Genomic DNA, 22,502 nt, shown 5'->3' on the forward strand with positions numbered 1-22,502 from the left:
CGGCCGCTGCGCGTCGCCTCTCTCAGTTTCTCTCGGACCGTCGCGGAAGACGGACGTGCGCTCCGCGCGCTCGCTCAGTTTCTGGCTGCCTCTCGTAGAGAGCAGACGTGTGTGTTCTCCGCGCTCGCTCAGTTTCTGCCTGGAAGTTGCCGCGGGGGAAAAGGTGAGTGAGTGATTTGACGCGCTCCTTTTCTCGTATGTTTGCCGTGTTTAGCGGTGACCGCGCTCGTGTTAAGCCTTTTCTCGCATGTTTAGACTTGTTTTGCGGTGTCCAAGCCTGTTGACGCATGTTTAGCGATGTGTGGTTCCCGCCTTGTGTTAGCTGCGTAGTGTTGAGGTTATGCCCAAGCGCGCTCCTTTCCTCGTATGTTTGCCGTGTTTAGCGGTGACCGCGCTCGTGTTAAGCCTTTTCTCGCATGTGTAGCGATGTGTGGTTCCCGCCTTGTGTTAGCTGCGTAGTGTTGGGGTTAGGCCTAAGCGATCGTCCCCGTAAGCCTCTTTCCTCGTATGTTTGCCGTGTTTAGCGGTGACCGCGCTCGTGTTAAGCCTTTTCTCGCATGTTTAGCGATGTGTGGTTCCCGCCTTGTGTTAGCTGCGTAGTGTTGTGGTTAGGCCTAAGCGATCGTCCCCGTAAGCCTTTTTCCCCGATCTGTACTGTTTTCTGTTTAGCAGTAGCGGTTAGACCTTTTCTCTCGCATGCCTAGACTTGCTTGGCAGTGCTGTCATTTTTACCTGCCGCTAGTATCTTGTTCTGTCTTTCTCGTCTAGAGCTATGATGGTGGCGCCATCTGGTGTGATGCCTTGCAACTAAGTGGCCACCTGTCGTCGATCTCTGCAACTGCTGGGTGCAAACTACCAACATGGCGGGCGCTGGTCACTCGGGTGTTGCGGAGCGGCTTCTTCGCCGCGGCATCGTTGATTTTCGAATAAATTGTTTCTCTCCACTCTATTTCCATCTTTTTATTTTATTTTATGCCTATTATTTTTCTTTTTTATGGACTCTCATGGTGCACAACGCTCAGCTGGTCTGGACACGAGTTAGACTTTCCCCAATTAGTGTGGTGGCTCCCTGGAGGGTGCTGATTAATGGGGGGGGTCCCAATTAGCTCTAATTGCTAATTAAATCGTGTTCAGGACAGTTGAGCGTTGTGCACCATGAGAGTCCAGTACCTACTACTTACATTATGTACAAATTATTCACCAGTAATTACATGGGATTCGTCACAACATTTATGCAAGTATGTATAATATAGAACTACAGGGTGTCTAAAAACTTGGAAAAGGGTGATTACAAGGGAAATTGGATGCTAGATGAAAAAATCAAGGGATGGTGAGCGAATTTGCTACAAAGCAGCTGAAGTCAGGGAAGAGTGCATACAAGTGCAGCAAATTTCGAGACCATGTGGCTGAGCAGCCACACCGCCACAGTGTAACCCGAGTGGCACTTCGACAATACGACAACCTCAGAGGTAGAAAAGTAGGGCATCCTCAATATTACTCAGTCAATTATGTTTTGTGAAGGATCTGCATGAAAACGTTACGGCAAGCAGCAAGTTCCCTTTTCTTTGGTCAGGGACTTTGCTTGAAATTGTAAGTGAAAACATGGAAAAGTCAGGGGACTGAAAGACTGCAGTTTTGTAGGCACCCTCAATAAATGTTGTGATATACATACAATATATACAAGTGTAAAAAGAAAAGAAAGTTAAAAACAGAGAAGAGGAGATACAGAGGAGGCACACAATTAATTAAAGTTGCGTCTTGAGTTTTTCAATCTCAAGGCGTAACTTTGCTAGTCGCAGCCTCTGTATTTCCTCTTCCATGGAGAGGACCCTTTTTCGTACAGTTTCATTTTGAAATCGACATTCGTGGAACTCTAGTTCCTTTAAAGCAATCTTCCGCTTGATTTCAAGTAGTTGCTGTTCACACCTCGCGGTCTCCGTGTCCGCTTGCAGGAGCCCAGCATAAGTTTCTGTTACACTTTCTGCAGTGCCACCCCTTGTTGCCCACCTTTGCCGTCTCCGCCGCTGTTCCTGCTGCTGCTGCTGTTGTTCCGGCTGTTGCTGGTCGCCCTCCTCACTGCCAGTGAACTCCGGAGAGGGGGAGATTCCTGCACCCTGCACCTGGCAGGACACGACGACCTGGCCACCCTGATCCAACACGTCGAATGAAACGACATCTTGGACCAGGGCGTCGCTCCAGACATCCTCTGATGTGGAGGGTCCTGGCAAGCTGGCCATTATATCTTCAATCACAGCAGCACTGTTTGTGAAAAAACCCTTTGTTAATAGAAAATTAATTTTGACGCTTGCATAATGTACTAGTAAGCATATGTGTGTATGTATATATATATACAGTTTTCCTTTATGACAAATGTACACCATTTCTTAACTAGCTCATTGTTTCAATACAAAAGCACGTATAAATGCATGTTTTTCATCTTACAATGCACAGCGCTGGAGCGTCCATTAAGCAGCCTTCCCACACACTACTAGTGTCCATTTTTACTTGTATTTCTTCTGTGCAGGTTGCAAATTTGTTAATAACTTTTTCTGTATATGTAATGCATACATGTATGTATGTGCTTCTCCAGTTTATGCAGGGCATACGCACCACTGAGCATTGTCACGTTGTTCTTAGTAACCGCTTTGTTACAGTAGTGGGCACCACTCCACAAGTTATCGTGTTTCGTAAACTTTTGTCCCAATGTGTAGTAATTATTCTTGTTACTGCAGTATTACATTCATATAACACGGCTGCATTTGAACTGTGTTAGGTAAAGCATCACAATGGACAGAGTGTGTGACATCACATGCTTTTAATAAACATGTGTCGTGTTGTACGGCATGTTCTGTTGTTTGCAAACATGTTTTGGAACTGCTAGGCATTTCCAGCTGTTCAGTTACTATGCTTCAAATTAGTGTACTTACCCGCGGCTGTCCATGCCACCCTCGACTCCAGTGATGGCTGGGTTGTCATCTCCTAGAATATCTATGACCGCCTGAGTGATTAGAGATGGCGGCTGCACATCACCTCCTCGCCCTGTAAATAGGATCAGCCTTCACTGTGTTGAAAGTGCAAGTGACACAAATATTCCTCTGAAAGCTGTATGTGAGTGGCCTCACATTTGTGGACTAATAGCAAAGTAGTGCCTGATTAAACAGATTTTCATTTCCAATTACATTTTTGCTCAGATGAATTGTGCAAGTGGTTCCTAACTGAACATGTGAAAGTTTGTTTTTACATCCGTGTGCTCACTGTATGTGCAACTTTCCTTCATTTCTGCTTATTGTTCATTTACTCCTCACAGTTATAAACAACATGTACGTAGTAAAGGAGTGTTTCTCACAAACCTGTCTGCGCAGACTCCCTCCTGTATGCAGCAAACAGGGTGCGGTGTTTGGCGAGAGTAGTATGGGATCAGCTCAAGTATCCGGAAGCTCACACAGTCATCTGGACGCCATTAATTAGCAATTAGAGCAATTTGGAACCCCCCACAGTAATTAGGATTATTCAGGGAGTCATTACACTAATTGGGGAGCATCTAAGACGTGTCCAGATGACTCTGTGAGTTGCCGGCTACTCGAGCTGATAAAAAATAAAAAATAGGTAGAAAATAAAATAAAAAGATAGAAATAGAGTGGAGAGAAACAATTTATTCGAAAATCAACGATGGCGTGACGAAGAAACGGCTCCGGGGTGACCAGCGCTTGTTGACGTCGCGTAGTTGCAGAGATCAACGACAGGTGGCCACTTAGTTGCAAGGCATCACACCAGATGGCGCCGCCATCATAGCTCTAGGCGAGAAAGACAGAACAAGACACTAGCGGCAGGTAGAAAATGGCAACACTGCTAAACAAGTCTAGGCATGCAAGAGAAAAGGCCTAACCACTACTGCTAAACAGCACGGAGAAAACACTACACATCGGGGGAAAAGGCTTAAGGCAATCGACTAGGCCTAACCACAGCGTCACAACACTACGCGGCTAACACAAGGCGGGAACCACTAGCCACACGACGGTAAACGTGCGTCAACAGGCTTGGACACCGCTAAACAAGTCTAAACATTCGCGTACGGCAAGAAAAGGCTCAACACTAGCACGGTAAAACAATGTGCAAACATCGGTAAATCACTCACCTTTTTCCCTGCTGCGACGGAGCGTCCGCTCTCGTCGAGAGCCAGGGATCAAGTGACGACGGAGAGACCGACCGCACGTCTTCTTCCCACGAGAGCCAGAGCTGGACTGACGTAAGTGCCACTCTACGGGTGCTACGCATGCGCGCGCGCTCCTACCGCCACCTGCGGCGACCACCTGCGAGAGGCTTAGAGAGAAGAGCATTCTTGCGCCCTCCTCTTGCGTTGCTCATTGGTCGTGACGTCATCCCATTGTCCCAAGGCTACCCTGCTTTTTGTTCACACAGTCGACACAACTGGACAAGGTCAATCTGCAATGAAGCCATGGCATGACGTCATCATGCACCTGCGTGGCTCAAGGACGCGTACACTCTAGACAGGGGACTTATTATTTATTGAATCACTATCCCAAGATTATTTCCTTTATTCTTCTATAACGATTGCATAGGAAGCAGAAAAACTATTGCAGAAAAGCACAATGCATGAAAGCTGATCGTAGGAATTCCAAAGTCTTACTAAATGAGACTTGCAAAAGAACAAAATATCCTAACACGTAACTCCATCTATGGCTAATAAGAGGACTAGGCCCTCAACAAATCAACACAGAGTACGGGTAACAAGGAGCGCAGAATGATTTTGATTTGATTTGGTTTTATTGTGCCCATTAACAGCCCATTAAAGTGCCTTGTGAATGGTGCACATACATGGAAAAATGGATCAAGGAAAAGAAAAAGAAAAGGGAGCACATACAGGGAAAAAAGCAGAACACTGTTAGGCAAAAACACTTCGAACAGTATGATAAAAATTCGTACTCATGAACATATCAATCTCATTAGATTCTAGAGTATTAAACATTAATTCACTCCTGATCACAGGTGAAGACAATAAAACACGAGCAACGTAAAACAAATTAGCATTTCTCCGTTGACGAGAAGGTACACAAAACGATACAGACGAGAGTAAGTCTGGACAATCAATGGAACTGTTTAAAATTTTGTGCAAAAACAACACATCATGAATATCTCTGCGAACATTTAAAGAACACAAGTCAAGTTTCTTCAGAATCCAGTAATAATCATAAAAATGTCTTCTGTCGAAAAATCTATCAAAAAACGTTCTGATAAATCGTTTCTGTACTGATTCAATCTTAGCTGATAATTTACTGTTTAGGAAATTCCACGCAGCGGACGCGAATTCTAATTTTGACCTTACTAGACTCCTGTAAAGCGCCAGTACGCTTTCCTTGTTACGAAAATCTCTAGTTATACGAAAAATTGCACCTAGCGAGCGTGTTGCCGATGTCACTATACTAGTGACGTGTTCCTCCATATTTAAAGCCGAATCCCAAATTACGCCAAGGTCACGTACAACCTTTACTCTTTTCATATCTACGCCACCGACCTTATAAACATGCAAAAGATAATCCTTTTTTCGTATCAAAGATATTACTTTCGTTTTCTCTGTGTTCAAGCGCAAACCATTGACCCGACACCAGCATTCTATGGCATCAACATCACGCTGCAACTTTGTGGCGTCACCTGCGTCATTAACTCGTCTATACACTTTTAAATCATCAGCATATTGCAAACAATTTGAATACTTAATATTTTGAATGATATCATTCACAAATACAACAAAGAGCAGAGGTCCAAGATTTGAGCCTTGCGGCACCCCAGAAAAAGATTCATATGATTCAGATAGAGAGCCACCAACGCGCACAACATTTTCCTGACAAGTGAGATAACTCCTGAACCATGCCACTAAACGGTCACTAAGACCGTACGCAGCCAGTTTCATTAGTAACAGCTCGTGACTCACCATGTCGAAAGCCTTCGACATATCGAAATAAACTACATCCAACTGGCCGCGATTCTCTACAATGGACGCACATTCATTCATAAATGCGCTCAGGTTCGTTTCTACTGACCTTCCCTTGATAAAACCATGCTGACAGTTGTTAATCTTATGCTTAAAAAACTATATAAACGGGTATACATAACTGACTCAAACACTTTTGACACGCTTGTTAGCAGCGATATTGGTCTATAGTTGTTCCGGTCAGTAGCATCTTGATGCATCTACTCTATCCGACAACCAGGCACGGAACTGAGTCGTAATGCTTTTTCTCCTCTATAAAGTCATGCATCTGTCCCTCTTGCAGTTGATTTCTGAACTAATTTAATCGCGAAATTATTAAGAATAACACTATTCCCAGTCAGGGCAGCACTATCGACGTCGTCAAGACAAGAATGTTCCTTGTCAAAAAAGAAAAAAATACAAAGCGTCAACAAAGAAAGGCATGCATATCGGGGCATGTCAGGACACGTCAGGACAAATCGCACGACTGTTGGGCAACAGAGGAAAACAAACACTTGAACAGAGTGAAAAGACACTCACTATCATCAGACACGTACACTACATTCCCTCATTGTAAATCCGCTCGCCACAAAATCCACCTGCATCGTCGAACACCATTCACCAGTGACGAACCACACATCCGCACCCCATCAGAGGCAGACAGAACCCCACCTAAGCTACGCTCTTCCACTGACGATCAACGCAATTGCTAGGATCAGAATTAACGTCTACACCCGCCAGTGTCCAAGAGAGAAGTGAATCCTTGCGCCCCCTGCAGGCCATTCTCATTGGTCGTGACGTCATCCTATTGTCTCAGGCCTACACTGTTTTTTTCCACTAATGCTCCTCTAGACAAGGTCAACCTGAAACAATAGTATCGCGGTATGAGGTCATCATGCAGGTGCGTGGCTCAAGGACGCTTACGCTCTAGACAGGGGACCTGTTACTTATTGAATCACTATCCCAAGATTATTTCCTTTATTCTACTACAGTCGACCCGCGTTTATCCGGACGGCTTCGTTTCCTGTGAAAATGTCCGGATAGCAGGGGAACCGGATAAGTGAAACACGAAAATCCAGAGTGATCCTGAAAGGACGTCTTTATTGACAATTACACAGAAAACTACATATCCATTGTCATCTGTTTCATTCTGATACACGCATCCAGTTCTTGCAAACCTTTGCTAATGCCATTGAGTTGCGAAATATTGTTCCGTTGCACGAAAAATAATAGCGCTGTTCTCAGTGCCGCCCGTGCATTTTCTAGCGTCACAGCTGGTGCATCCACGCTTTCATCATGAGATTCTTCTTGAACACTATCGGAAGCGACGACACTGACGATGTCGTCATCTGTGATTGCAGCGCAGGGATCCTCGTTGCGGACCTTCTCAGTCTGAAATGACCAGACTGCTCAGTGGATTGCTTTTGTTTAACGTGCAAAGTCGGAAAGGGAGAAAATTCTTCCTAGCAACACTGCCTTTGTGTCAGTAAAAAGGAGGCCACGACCAGGGTTCTCGACCTCGCTTGACTAGGTGTGGGCCAAGTGTCATTCCTGGGCAATGACCGGATAACTGAAGCGAATTGTTTGGTATTAGTCACTTCTGTTCCCTGGAATTCTCGTCCGAGTCCGGAAGCTGAAGTCCGGATAAACGAGGGCGAAATACATCCGTCCCCATGCTTTTTTGTCCGTATAGCGCAGGATCCGGATAAATGAAGTCCGGATAAACGCGGGTCGACTGTATAATGATTGCGTAGGGAACTATTGCAGAATAGCACCATACATGAGAGGAGAGTGTAGGAATTAAGCATTTCATTCCCAAAGTCTTACTAAATTAGACTTTCAAAAGAACAAAATATCCTAACGCCTTCAATGCCTACATACAACGAACTAATCGAGACATGTCCATCCCATCCGAGAGCCTGGCAGCTAACTGAATAATGTCGCTTTGTTCCTCGACTGGATAAAGCCATGCACCTGTCCCCCTTGCGGTTACTCTCTGAACTAAATGAATCACAAAATTAATAAGAGTAGCACTACTCCCATTCAAGGCATCACTCTCGTCAAGAATGTTCCTTGTCAAAAAGAAAAAAAAACTACATGTAGAACGAAAACATGACAGAACAGGCCAGGGCATGTCAGCACATGTTTGTCAGACAACAAGGGGGAAAAAAGCAAAGAGAAACACTTGAACAAAGCAAAAAACCAACATCAAACTATTTCTAAGCACACGCACTCCTCTTATTCAAAAACAGTGCTTATCCGTCCAGGACAATACATACCATTTTTCTATCGCTACACTTTTTTCCAGTAACGGTCAATGCATTGCAACAGACTGCGTAACGTCATCACATCCTGCCTGAAGAAGACAGCGGCAAAGACAAAGACTCCTATTATTTATTGAATCGCAAGATTATTTCCTTTGTCCTACTCTTAATGATATTCATTCTTACATTAAAATTCAACAAAAAAGCACACCAGTAAACTACCGCTGCTCTTTTAAAATAATAAGTGAGTCCACTCAACATAATCGCCAGGCTTATGTAATACACGACCCTTTCTATGCTCGTATACTCATTGTCTGAGGCTACACCTGCGAGCAAAAAGGCGCGAAAGCCAGGTGGCAAAGTTCCATTCGCGCTCGACGGAGGACTAGACAGAACGCCTTTACGGGAACATGATGGCATTCCCACCATATTAATGATTATTGCATTGCAGTTTAGAAAAACTACTACAAAACTATAATTTTAGGAGCCTATTAAAATTCTACTTTCTATGGAAACTAGAATTGCCCTATTACTTGGATCGCTATTAATGAAGCGCTCCAATTTTTTCTCTCTTCCCATTTCAGGCTTGTCATGCAGTGAAGCAGACTCACATCCAAAATAATTAATTTACACTGAGGGTGCCGTGCTTCAGGAATTCCTATCCTGCGCTCAGATGCAAGCATTTCTTCACGGATACCTTTAACAGCTGACTTCCTCAACATACCGAGCTCCTAACAACATCTAACAAACAATCAGAGAAACCCTCTTCTCAGCTGTATCATGCGACTTTCTTCTGCGTAAAATCGGTGATTTGAGGAAGAGAGCAGCGAAAAATTGCGCGCACTTGTGCTTGACTTAACAAACCTGAAGCATATGCTAATAAACTAAGAAAAAGACACTCATGTCTGCTATCTGATAGTGCCACATACACAGACGCATTGCCCTTGTGTAAAGAAAGCACAGGACAGGGATACACAAATTTTCTTAGGTGAGCAGGGAAAAGGCTTAAGACCTCAGGTCACCACACATCGCCACGCGGCTAGCACAACATGGCACCAACAAGATACTAGCAGCAGGAAGAACTGCAACACTGCTAAACAAGTCCAGACATGCCATGATGACGTCACAAATCAGGAAAAAAGCACACGCATGCACGCACAGAGGACAACGCATTAAACACACGGAGCGCTCAGGAATAATCGTAGCGTTACCGCACATCGCTACGAAGCTCAACGTCTAACACAAGACGACAGCAACAAGATATTAGCGAAGGGTAAAAATTGCAACGCTACTGAACAAGTCCAGACATGCGACATCGCATACAAAACACTGCTCATCGGGGAAAAGGCCAAAGCCTGCGGCGGATCATCATAGAGCATACACAACTTCATTTTTCTATTTCGCGTAAACTAAACGCGGTCTGCTTGGAAACCGACGTACAAATTTTCTTAGGGAGCAGAGAAATATAGAAATTTCTACTCCGTGCTCTAATACCAGCATTTCTGCTCAAAAACCTGCAAAATTAAGCACTGCTTACTTCCCAATAAACCATAAAAAGCCCATGGACGTCCTCATCTGGTCCAGACGTCCTCGTCTAATTTAAACATCATTAGGACATCCATAGGTAGTACCACAAAGGCTGTCAATTGCATGACATCCTGAGGATTGTATTTTGACATTCTGCTCTGGACGTAATGTGAGGTGAGTGTCACTTCAGTGGAATTAGATATGCACGTGCCCGATACAATATTTTTCAGTTGATATTGACAAAAAAGTTAACAGTTTCCTATTTTTGCTTCTTGGGCCGCGATGGCTGCATTGGCTGCATGCCAACACGAACTCCCGCGTCCTTGCCTGTTCACCATGCCACCAGCCGGCGCTGTCAGTCGCGCATGCGCAGTTTTGTTCGCTTGGCGCTGGTTCGCTTTGCTTTGGCTCTAACGGACGTTTCTCATCGCGGCGAGTGGTACGCATGATCTCGAGCATATTATTGTTCCGCTAAGTCTGCAGCTATTAGAGGGTTTGTACTGTCGTTCTAGCAACCCGTCTGAGAAAGAGCCCGTAAGGGGAAATGTTTCTACCAACCCACAGCAGACCAGTCAGGCTCGTTTGAAATGTCAAGTGAGGACGCGGCCCTGTATCTGAAGCCAAAATCGCTCTTCGCCATCAGGATTTTCGCCGTGTAAGGTGTGTAGTCAATATAACTCTGAAATAATACATGTTCGGCTGCCCCGTGCATTGTCATTGTAGATTTCACTCCATTTGCAGGCAATCTATGACCAACGACAGAGAGATGGAACGCAAGATGAAACTGTGAGCGACTTTGTGCAGACGGTGTGTATATATGTCTTGCCACCTACTGCATATGGCTATGCTGTCATCGTGTTTTCTGAAAAGATATTTCTTGCAGATTAGGCGTGTATGGCGCAACGCACACCAGGAAGAAAGACGCAAGCATTGTGTTCAATGTGGCGGGGACTCATGCACGTCATTTCAAGATTTGCAAATGCTTTGAGAAAGACAAGTTGGACCGGAAGTGAGAATCTATGTGCTTTTTTTCATTGTTGTTCATCGTCCGATCATTGCGCATTTTGTGCCTGCGTGAGACGAATGCTCAGGTGTGTTGATGATGAATGGGGATGCTTTCAGAGGTACGTACTCGTGAGTGGCGAATAAAGTGATTTCTTGCTGCTATCTACTGCTTCGCGTGGGCTTTTGCGGGTTCTCATCTCCCCCAGACATGAGCGGCTTACTTTGCAGAACATTTCAGAAAGCATGTAGACAGCGATGTGGAGGGGCGGTGAATAGCTTGCCGTTGCTGGACACACAGCAGCATTTTCAAGATTGCCATAACCAGCATCAACGCAACTATTGTGCCACATCAGCATTAAGGCAGCCCTCATGTTAGCATCAGCATCAGAGAGGCTCTAGTGTCAACATGAGCATCAAGACAGTGTCCCCAATCATATCAAACCTGATATCACTCGTCCATAGGGAACACACCCATAAACGTGTGTTACCACGGCAGTGCCTCTGCTACTCTGGTTACATGCCATGTAGTACAATGTGGCTTAACCTTGTTCTCTACACAACCTGCATATTTTTGTCTCCATTCTGCTAAAAATGCTTATAAACCCTGCATATGTATAAGCTCCTCGCTGCTGTTGTATCCTATCTTAATTTTGATTCAGTCTAGTCGAGAGTATTTTCATGAAAAGCTGTCTTACTGTACTCAGTCAGTGCACCAATAAACATTGAAGATGAACCACATATTTGCATCATGATATTGCTCAAAGTATATATACCTCGCATAACATAAAAAACGTCCCAACAAGGTACCAGTCATGTCTCTGAAAGACATCCCAGTGACATGATATGGATGCTTGTTTTACCATCCATGGGATGTCCATTCTGACATCATCGGGAGGATTGTGGACGTCCACAGGTAGTCCACATATCCTGGTAAGGATGTCTTGCAGTCATCCCAGGGACATTTATGGTTTACTGGGTTCGTCAAGATATCGAACACCCAACAAAATCAAACAAACAACCCCACTTTCACTGATAGAACACTATTCAGCTTTTACGCAGGAGGCTTTCTTCTACATAAAAGTAGAGAAAATAAGAAAAGAGCAACGAAAAATTACACACACTTTTGCTCGCATAGCTATAAGATAAAAAAAATAAAATAATGACGCACACGCTACTAAACTGTGACAAAGACACCCATTTCTGCTATCAAATAATTATTGCATAATGCTAAATGCTCATTTGCATTGTCCCTGCGTGAAGAAAGCACAGGACAGGGATACACAATTTATCTTAAGCGAGCAGGGAAAGTCACTTCTACTCGAACAGCTAATACCATAAAGTCTGAATTTTTGCAAAGAAAATAATGCTTGAACAGCGCTACGAACGTGACAGACATATACTAACAAACAAACAAACACTTCTATTCATTTCTATTGATAAAGGCGTAAACCACACTACATGAACAAAGCACACTGCTTCAGGAAAGCGTATCAAATGCAACGCAACAGGACCGGCTCTCATAAAATAGCCTGCCCAAAACAAAGACTTCACCAGGTTCGCGAGGCAATTCCATTAAAAACGCTCTCAGTCTATCCTACAGATAGCAATGCAAGCGCTGCTACCCTTATTTTTTAAACCACTATTCCACGCAATAGTACATAAATGTATCACTCGCGTCACACGAAAAGGCACACACAAAGAACTTACTTGTCAAGTGGGATCCCTGGTTCAGGAAAGCTCGCGCGCCTGCGCGCGCACACACAGACACACACTCACATTTTCACACTCACAAAGACAAAGTCTATTCTCACAACCACAAAAAATCCATATTATTCCTCAGGTCAATAATTATCCTACCATCGTCAAAAGATGGCTCACTCTTGTATGCGATCGCAAAGCGATAGGTCCTCGTTGCGGATGTAATAGGATATCGCCACTCGACCGACGCGAACCAAAAAAGAAAGAAAGGAATGCACGTTCGCTATACCTCCACGAAGAAAACGGTGCCGTGCCGTGCCCTGCCGTTGTCTTCTTCGTTTTCCTTTTATTTTCTTGCACCCATATATTTTGCAAGAATACTATAGTGACCCAACAGAGCAGTGCGCTCCCATCAACACGCCTTGGGCTGACCTTACACACCCGAAGCCTTTTCTGAATACATTCTGCTGGCGCTGGAATAAAAAGATTTATCGCCAGGGTACAACAATGTCAGCTCTGCTTCCGTTTTTTATGTACATGTAGTTTTTTTTTTCTTTTTGACAAGGAACATTCTTGACGATAGTGCTGCCTTGAATGGGAGTAGTACTATTCTTAATAATTTTGTGATTCATTTAGTTCAGAGAGTAACCGCAAGGGGGACAGGTGCATGGCTTTATCCAGTCGAGGAACAAAGCGACATTATTCAGTTAGCTGTCAGGCTCTCAGAAGGGATGGACATGTCTCGATTAGTTCGTTGTATGTAGGCATTGACGGTGTTAGGATATTTTGTTCTTTTGAAAGTCTAATTTAGTAAGACTTTGGAAATGAAATGCTTAATTCCTACACTCTCCTCTCATGTATGGTGCTATTCTGCAATAGTTCCCTACGCAATCATTATAGTAGAATAAAGGAAATAATCTTGGGATAGTGATTCAATAAGTAACAGGTCCCCTGTCTAGAGCGTAAGCGTCCTTGAGCCACGCACCTGCATGATGACGTCATACCGCTATACTATTGTTTCAGGTTGACCTTGTCTAGAGGAGCATGAGTGGAATAAAACAGTGTAGGCCTGAGACAATAGGATGACGTCACGAGCAATGAGAATGGCCTGCAGGGGGCGCAAGGATTCACTTCTCCCTTGGACACTGGTGGGTGTAGACGTTAATTCCGATCCTAGCAATTGCGTTGATCGTCAGTGGAACAGCGTAGCTTAGGTGGGGTTCTGTCTGCCTCTGATGGGGTGCGGATGTGTGGTTCGTCACTGGTGAATGGTGTTCGACGATGCAGGTGGATTTTGTGACGAGCGGATTTACAATGAGGGATTGTAGTGTACATGTCCGATGATAGTGAGTGTCTTTTCACTCTGTTCAAGTGTTTGTTTTCCTCTGTTGCCCAACAGTCGTGCGATTTGTCCTGACGTGTCCTGACATGCCCCGATATGCATGCTTTTCTTTGTTGACGCTTTGTATTTTTTTCTTTTTTGACAAGGAACATTCTTGTCTTGACGATGTCGATAGTGCTGCCCTGAATGGGAATAGTGCTATTCTTAATAATATCGCGATTAAATTAGTTCAGAAATCAACCGCAAGAGGGACAGATGCATGACTTTATAGAGGAGAAAAAGCATTACGACTCAGTTCCGTGCCTGGCTGTCGGATAGAGTAGACGCATCGTTCTGCGCTCCTTGTTACCCGTACTCTGTGTTGATTTGTTGAGTGCCTAGTCCTCTTATTAGCCATAGATGGAGTTACGTGTTAGGATATTTTGTTGTTTTGCAAGTCTCATTTAGTAAGACTTTGGAATTCCTATGATCAGCTTTCATGCATGGTGCTCTTCTGCAATAGTTTCCTATTCAATCGTTATAGAAGCATAAAGGAAATAATCTTGGGATAGTGATTCAATAAATAATAAGTGCCCTGTCTAGAGTGCACGCGTTCTTGAGCCACGCAGGTTCATGATGACGTCATGCCATGGCTTCATTGCAGATTGACCTTGTCCAGTTGTGTCGACTGTGTGAAAAAAAAGCAGGGTAGCCTTGGGACAATGGGATGACGTCACGACCAATGAGCAACGCAAGAGGAGGACACAGGAATGCTCTTCTCTCTTAGCCTCTCGCAGGTGGTCGCCGCAGGTGGCGGTAGGAGCGCGCGTGCATGCGTAGCACCCGTAGAGTGGCGCTTACGTCAGTCCAGCTCTGGCTCTCGTGGGGAGAAGACGTGCGGTCGGCCTCTCCGTCGTCACTTGATCCCTGGCTGTCGACGAGAGCGGAGGCTCCGTCGCAGCCGGGAAAAAGGTGAGTGATTTACCGATGTTTGCGCTTTGTTTTACCGTGGTCGTGTTGAGCCTTTTCTCGCCGTACGCGAATGTTTACACTTGTTTAGCGGTGTCCAAGCCTGTTGACGCACATTTACCGTCGTGTGGCTAGTGGTTCCCGCCTTGTGTTAGCCGCGTAGTGTTGTGACGCTGTGGTTAGGCCTAGTCGATTGCCTTAAGCCTTTTCCTCCGATGTGTAGTGTTTTCTCCGTGCTGCTTAGCAGTAGCGGTTAGGCCTTTTCTCTTGCATGCCTAGACTTGTTTAGCAGTGTTGCCATTTTCTACCTGCCGCTAGTGTCTTGTTCTGTCTTTCTCGCCTAGAGCTATGATGGTGGCGCCATCTCGTGTGATGCCTTGCAACTAAGTGGCCACCTGTCGTCGATCTCTGCAACTACCCGACGTCAACAAGCGCTGGTTACCCCGGAGCCGTTTCTTCGTCACGCCATCGTTGATTTTCGAATAAATTGTTTCTCTCCACTCTATTTCTATCTTTTTATTTTATTTTCTACCTATTTTTTATTTTTTATCAGCTCAAGTAGCCGGCAACTCACAGAGTCATCTGGACACGTCTTAGATGCTCCCCAATTAGTGTAATGACTCCCTGAATGATCCTAATTACTGTGGGGGGTTCCAAATTGCTCTAATTGCTAATTAATGGCGTCCAGATGACTGTGAGTTTCCGGATACTTGAGCTGATCCCATACTACTGGCGAGGAGGTTGCCCCATTGTTTTTTCAACTCTGGGACCGTTCTCAGCACAGTGGGGTTGCGCGCGTTCATTGCGTGTGCAATGGCTTCCCACGCTTCTTTTTTGGCCTGCTTCGTCACACAGACGCTGAATCTGCCGCGAATAGTACCGCGCCTCTGCATTATTTCCTGCAATAATTCCATGCGTTCCTCGTCGCTCCACTGTGCACACCGAGGTCTCTTAGGAACGCTCGCCATGGTGGCTTTTCTAGGAAAGGCGCGGGAATATTGCGGTGTCGTCTGCTTACAACAAGCGCGCGCGTCGCAATACCTGACATATAGCATCACAGAACTTCACAAGTACGCACATTCCTCGAAATACTAAAAACATTTCTTTTTTTTTTATCGTGTGGGTACTGTACGTTTTGTGGTTTTCGTTAGCAACATCACTCAAAGTGATCGCCCCGCGAGGTGCCGCTCACCGGCACTGCCGGCGGAGGTAATTTCTCCATCATCAAGAGATACAACACATACTTTGGGCCACAAGCTTTATTTTATTCCACGAAAGTACGCAACAAGTGATATAATGCGTTGCTGCAGCTACAATGGTATTACAATTCTTTATTTTGGTTCTACAAGCTGTTACGTGCGACGGCAGAAGCAGACGACATCTCACAATCCGTGGTTGGTCCAAACATGCACTGACGCACGACTTCCTGGGATGAACTCCCGGAAGTTCTCTTTCTACCAATGAGAGCCCTCCGAAAACTGCTACTGCTCGTAGCCACGATCCACTTTAGAATACCTGACTTCGGGCGGTCGTCGCAGTGTTCGTGCAAGCCACTTAACTGCAACCCTAAACTTAGTGCACTAACGCGTTAGTGCAACACTTGCCAAGTGTTACACTTAGGATTGCTTCGTGCAAGCGGGCCCAGGTATAAATTATGACATGTTAAGTTTCTGATAACAGAAACTTAACGCGCACGTGAATGAACTCACTTGTTTACTTCGCTGTTCGGGATAACGGCGTAGTCGTCGCTTTCTCTCACATAGCAGTACGACACCTGGAGCACCTCCGTGTCCAGGCACAGTATTTCAAAATACTCATTTCTTGTTATGCAACCGCTGCGTTGCTTCTGTACTGCCTCGTTCACTTCGCAGCAACAAAGGCGTTCCTCTGCTGTCGGCATCGGTACACATTTGCCGCAAGTACACCTGAACATGAAGAAGCAATACCGCATTTCCACTCTGACCCTCTCAACTGTTTCATTGCACATGTCACTAACCAAGACGGTTCCCAACGCGGTCAGGCGACGGCGATGGAGGCAATTCGTTCTCCGTCGACGACTCCGCGAATGGTATCGTGTCGTGTTGACTCTCCGGCGTGCTGTCATACAACAGAAGTTTTGCCGGCGTAACCGCTCGTGTATCCGAAGCTCGAGGGCACTCAGGTTTGATAAGCTGGACATCGCAGGGCGCGTCTCCCAAAACACTTGCGGTTTTGCCGCAAACCTGGACGCGGATGACGAAGCCGAAACTAGCCACAGGCTAGCTAGCCGTTACGAGCCGACCCAGTGTCGTTGCCGAGGGAGTACTCAGCCTTTCGTTCGAATGCAATCTTTGAAATTCGATGACTCAAAGAAAACATCGATTCCAAAAGAAATATTTCGAAACTGAGATGTGCAGTTCCTAAACTTTCAAAAGATCATAAGGTTTCCCTGGGTTGGAATTCACTTTACAGTTCCTTTAAGATTTTCCGCAGCCACCAGTTTCCTTCAGCTCACTGTGGAATTGTTATGACTGGAGCATGCAAATCGTCGCTGACAGTAACTTACATGGTATCTATGTGATATATCTTTAATTTTATCTTCGAAGTAAGTACCGGCCGACGCTTAAAAGAGGTGTATTCTTGCTTTAAGGGGAGGGGGTATGTTTAATAGGAAGAAAAATGGGGAATAACAAGGGTGTCTATGTGAATTATTATAATTTCAAGTACGAATATCATTTTAGTTGCACTAGATTTACTTGGAAAAGTTCGACGGCAAAGCACTACGTTAGTACCTAAACAAAGTATTTTCGGTTTTAAAGTTTGGGAATGTGTTACTCATCGTGAGTCGGTCGTGTGTAATCGATGCAAAGGTAACAGCGGTCGGCACGTTTATCATGCCGATCATTGAATGGAGAGGTACTGCATTCGTCACGATATCTATAATCCTGCCTAGTTGTGAATGAATTCAATATATCCACGAATGCGAAATATCCGAATCCATATTTTGACACCTGGAGTTAGCGACAGACATTTCAGACGAGCGTAACTTTCCTGATAAAATTTTTTTCAGCCACTTGCTAGTCCGTTTGCGGGACATTTCATTGGATGCCGTTACATCGAAAATTGACTATTCAATCGAAATTTCTCTCAGCGAATCGTTTCATATTTCGTCAGGAGCATTCAATAACTTGTAGATAACTCGAGCTAACACATTCAAAAAAAGAAGAAAAGACCAACTTGGTGTGTAATCGAACCCAAAGTTAAACCCAATTTTGTGTGTTTGCCTGTAGTTATTTTTAGGTTCAGGGTGCTTAATTTATGTGACAGATATCAGCTGTTAATAAAGACATTGGCTAGTCCAGGATGCGAATAGTGATCAAACTGATTTCAGAAGGGAACTGGAACAAGTTCCCTGGAACAATACTGATGTACTGGAGAACACAAAACTCAACTCATTTCATATGAGATAACGCAAGAGGTGTCACGAAGATGTTCCTTTTCTTTCTTTTTTTTTTTTTTCGCTCGCAACATTGTAGCTGCCTATAACTAGAGGATGTTTGATGATTGAGGATTTCGATGAAGTTGTTGGTCACAGTTCAAACTGTTTGAACTGTGCACAGCACGACTTCATCGAAATATGCTAATGTTTCGTTGCTGTTGTCTTATATTGTTTTTTGTTTTTGTTTTCTGCGCTTTGAGCGTGATGCATGCATACAAAATTCGTGACTTGATTTCTTTGTTTTCTTTGTTGTTGTTGTTTTTGCAAATGGAGATCTGTATAGCAGTCGTAAGTCCTCAGTGCAATTTTGGTTTACAGGTTATCACGGACCATAAAACGAGAAATCAAGCGGTTATCTTTATAGACTGATCGCCGAGGGGAAGACTCAAACCAAAATTAACCGCGCTTACAAACATGCAAACTTCGCGCGCAAGGCAGCACGCGCAAAGCACAGGTTGGGGTGCATGCGGGGGGCCGACCCGGCTTACCGCTCGCCCGGGAGCGGACTTCCGATACTTTGTTGATAAATTGCACGTTCTGCGGGTACTTTTTTGCTCGTTGTCGTGTGCTGTTTTGTTGGTCTAGTCCAGGTGCGCACTGTAGCCGGCTATGCCGCCTAAGGAGAAGCCCGACCCCCTCGACAGCGACAGCAACCAGGACAAACCTGCGCCAGTGGCAGATGTCTTGCTTTGACAGACGGCGGCCCTCCGCACTTTACTGTTGCCGCAGCCTGGTTGCGGCACGTCCGCCGCATAGCCGTCTGGAAACCCCGCTATGCCTGAATCTCACGACTGTTTCGTGCTGCAGCGATACTAAGACTTCCTTTCGGACCTAAAGGCTTACCAAACCGCCGTTGGAGCATCTGACGACGTCATTCTACACCGGGATATGAAGATTTATTAAAGAGAAAAGGAAACGTACGCCACTGTACTGGTAAGCTTAGCTGGCCTCAGCTCCCATTTGTGTCCATGACAGAATTTAAGCGGCTGTTTCGGGAGGAATTTTTGCCCCCAGATTATGTAATGTGTATGTCAGAGGAACTTGCGGCCCGAACGTAACACACGGAGGAGAGGCTGTTCGAGTATATCCGGGCAATCCAAGAACTTACCGCAGAGCTGAACCGCTCGCGACGGAAAGCGACGTCCATTCCTATCCGCCAATCCCACCAACGTTTTAAACTTTATTTACGAAGTCGAAGCATCTCTTCCCTCGATGACACTGCTAATGAAGCCCGTAGCATCCAAGCAGATTTGTTGGCGGAATTGCAACAACAACAACTTTATTACGAGATTGTGAATGGGGACTTTCATCGCCAGGGGCGATGCTCTACCCCATTGCTGGTGGTGGTGCGGGGAATTAATTAATTAGCCCCTTCACAATAAGGATCGAAGATGCTGGTATCCAGAAAAGTGAAGAGAGCTTTGAAGGCAGATTGTTGGTGGGCTGGATGTGGCCAGGGACCAAGCAATTTTGTGAGAGTCCAGCTCGTTAAGGGATGCGGAGAGTACGGTTCGGGAAAATGTCAGCAGTCTATTGGCTGGAAGGCAGAGGAGTCACGAGGAGTCGAAGTACGGAACGACGATCTCCTCTTAGCAGCGCAATACGCGTCCGTCTCCAAGACGAGAGATCTGCTTCTGCGGCGCTGTCGGCCTGTTCGTTCCCTTCGACACCGCAATGGGCTGGAACCCATCGGAGAACCAGCCTGTGCCGTGCCTCGTATACAATGATGTAGGCCATTAACACATCGAACACCAACGGCGCGGATGAGCCTCGGATGCCAGAATTTTCAATTGTTTGCAGCGCAGACGTAGAGCCAGTGAACACGACCCATTCCCGCGGGGTAAAATCAACGATGTGCTGCAGGAAGAAAAGTATGGCATAGAGTTCCGCAGCTGTGGATGAGGTTTGATGCGAAAGGCGACGTCCTTCCACGCCTTCGGACGGGATGACGAATGAGGCGAACTTGCCATTTCGAGATGCGCCATCGGTGTATGCTGCGGCAGAGGTAGAAAACCAGAGAATAAAAATTGGCTCGAAGGACTTGAGGGGGAACCTGATCTGTTAGTTCCTGGAGGTCCAGAAGACGAGACGTACGAAGTTGGGTGGCACAGGCAGAGACCAGAGGTCGTCCGACGGTACGACGTCCTTAGCTATGAAGCCAGTGAGAGCCTGGCGTGTCCTCTGCGCTACGCGATGGAAATCACTTTCAGGACGGTATCAAATTTTCCTGAGGAGTGGGTGACGGAGAATGTGCGCACGCAAACGTAGGAGTGTCCAGCCGTTTAACGCTCACGGAGAACCTCCACTGGGAGTTCACCAGCTTCAGCCGTGACTTGCCGTGTTTCAGCCATTCTTGGAACGCCAAGGCAGCGACGAAGGCTTCGGGCAAACAGTTCCAAGGGTATTTAATGACGTTGTGGAAATCCTGTGCAAGATTGGAAGGCTGTAAAGCACAGTCGCCCTCGCCAAAGCCGCGTGAACGGCTAAAAGGGAGCGCTGATCACAGCCCCATCCTAAGCCAGAAAGACGTTGAATTGCAGGAAGCCATGGCTGCACTTTGGTTTCAAGGTGCTTAATGTGGCGAGCCCAGCGCAGGTCCGAGTCCATGACCACACCAAGGAAGCCATGGGAACGTACAGGCTCCAGCTTTTTTCCACCAACCCAAAGAGGGACATTATTTAAGGCTATCTGTAAACGGTGTGAATGGCTGGTCGTGATTTGCCTACTGTCCAAAGGGCAACATCATCGGCATACACAGAGAATGCTACTCTGTGAGGAATTATCGATTTTAGGCCTGCCAGTACCACATTGAAGAGTATTAGACTCAGAATGCTTCCTTGTGGTGCACCTTGATGAACAGGATGCGCACGGCTTTGGCCGTGGGATGTGCGAACAGCGACGGCCCGGTTCGTAAGGAAATCGTGGAGCCAGCTGAAGAGTTCACCAGATACTCCAAAAAGGCGCAAGGCGTGCAGCACATAAAAGTGTGAGATAGTGTCATAGGTGCGCTTGATGTCGAGGAAAACTGATACAACGATCCGCCGATGTCCACGAGCATGTTGGACTGTAGAAACGATTTAGAGAACTGGATCCATGGAGCTTCGTGGAGACGAAGGCCTGCCATTTCGTGAGGGAACGCACCTTGCTTTTCGAGCCGATGCGATTCGAGCCAGTCGAGACGATGCAAAACCATTCTCACCATCAGTTTTCGACGTAATTGCAGTACCGTCCACCACCTAGGCAAGACCAAACACTGGAGCCTAGTTGTGCGTCGCACGGCCCGAGACAGTCACTAGTCCATAGCTGGGCGTACTCACTCATGAGGGCCCTCATGAGTGCCCCTCACCCTCACCTCACGCCTTTGAGGTGAGGGTGGGTGAGGGCAAGCCCGCGATCAGGCCATCCGTGAGTGCACTCATGAGGTTCTTACCCTCATGAGGTCTCCTGTGAGTGCACTCATGAGGTTTTGCCCCTCATGAGACCTCCTGTGAGTGCACTCGTGAGGTCTGAGGGCCGCCAGGTCTGTGTGAGTGAAGTCACTGGTGAGGCCTGAGGGGTGTGAGGTCAGTATCAGTGCATTCAGAAATGAGGTCAAATGACGCTTACGAGACGTGGGCAAATTGTGAAGGCACTAGTGATATGGTTCCAGCGATCCAGCTACCGGCAGGGTGCACTTTAAAGGGCTGGTGTTCCCGTTTTTAGCAATGTCGTCTACGTCGCGCTGGGAGCACAGCCGAGCGTCCTGAGCTGACGGATTAGTTGGTGATATGGTTCCAGCGACCCAACTACACGCAGTGTGCATTTTAAAGGGCTGGTGTGCCCGTTTTTAGAAATTTCGTCCACGTCGCGCTGGAAACACAACCAAGCGTCCTGAGCTGACGGATTAGTTGGTGATATGGTTCCAGCGACCCAACTACACGCAGTGTGCACTTTAAAGGGCTGGTGTGCCCGTTTTTAGCAATTTCGTCTACGTCGTGCTGGGAGCACAGCCAAGCGTCCTGAGCTGACGGATTAGTTGGTGATATGGTTCCAGCGACACAACTACACGCAGTGTGCACTTTAAAGGGCTGGTGTGCCCGTTTTTAGCAATTTCGTCTACGTCGCGCAGGAAACACAGCCAAGCGTCCTGAGCTGACAGATTAGTTGGTGATATGGTTCCATCGACCCATCTACACGCAGTGTGCACTTTAAAGGGCTGGTGTGCCCGTTTTTAGCAATTTCGTCTACGTCGCGCTGGGAACAGAGCAAAGC

The 22,502-nt window shown here is 46.1% G+C and overlaps 1 long non-coding RNA gene across 1 annotated transcript; it reads left to right on the top strand.

Annotated features, from left to right (window-relative positions):
• Positions 1-45: 45 nt before the first annotated feature.
• LOC135387189 (uncharacterized) lies at positions 46-949 on the top strand. Its single transcript, XR_010420925.1, has 2 exons — positions 46-163; positions 769-949. It is a non-coding gene; the product is annotated as an uncharacterized LOC135387189 (long non-coding RNA).
• Positions 950-22,502: the final 21,553 nt, after the last annotated feature.

This window comes from Ornithodoros turicata, chromosome 3 (genome assembly GCF_037126465.1).
Source record: "Ornithodoros turicata isolate Travis chromosome 3, ASM3712646v1, whole genome shotgun sequence".
Classification (NCBI taxonomy): Eukaryota; Metazoa; Arthropoda; class Arachnida; order Ixodida; family Argasidae; genus Ornithodoros; species Ornithodoros turicata.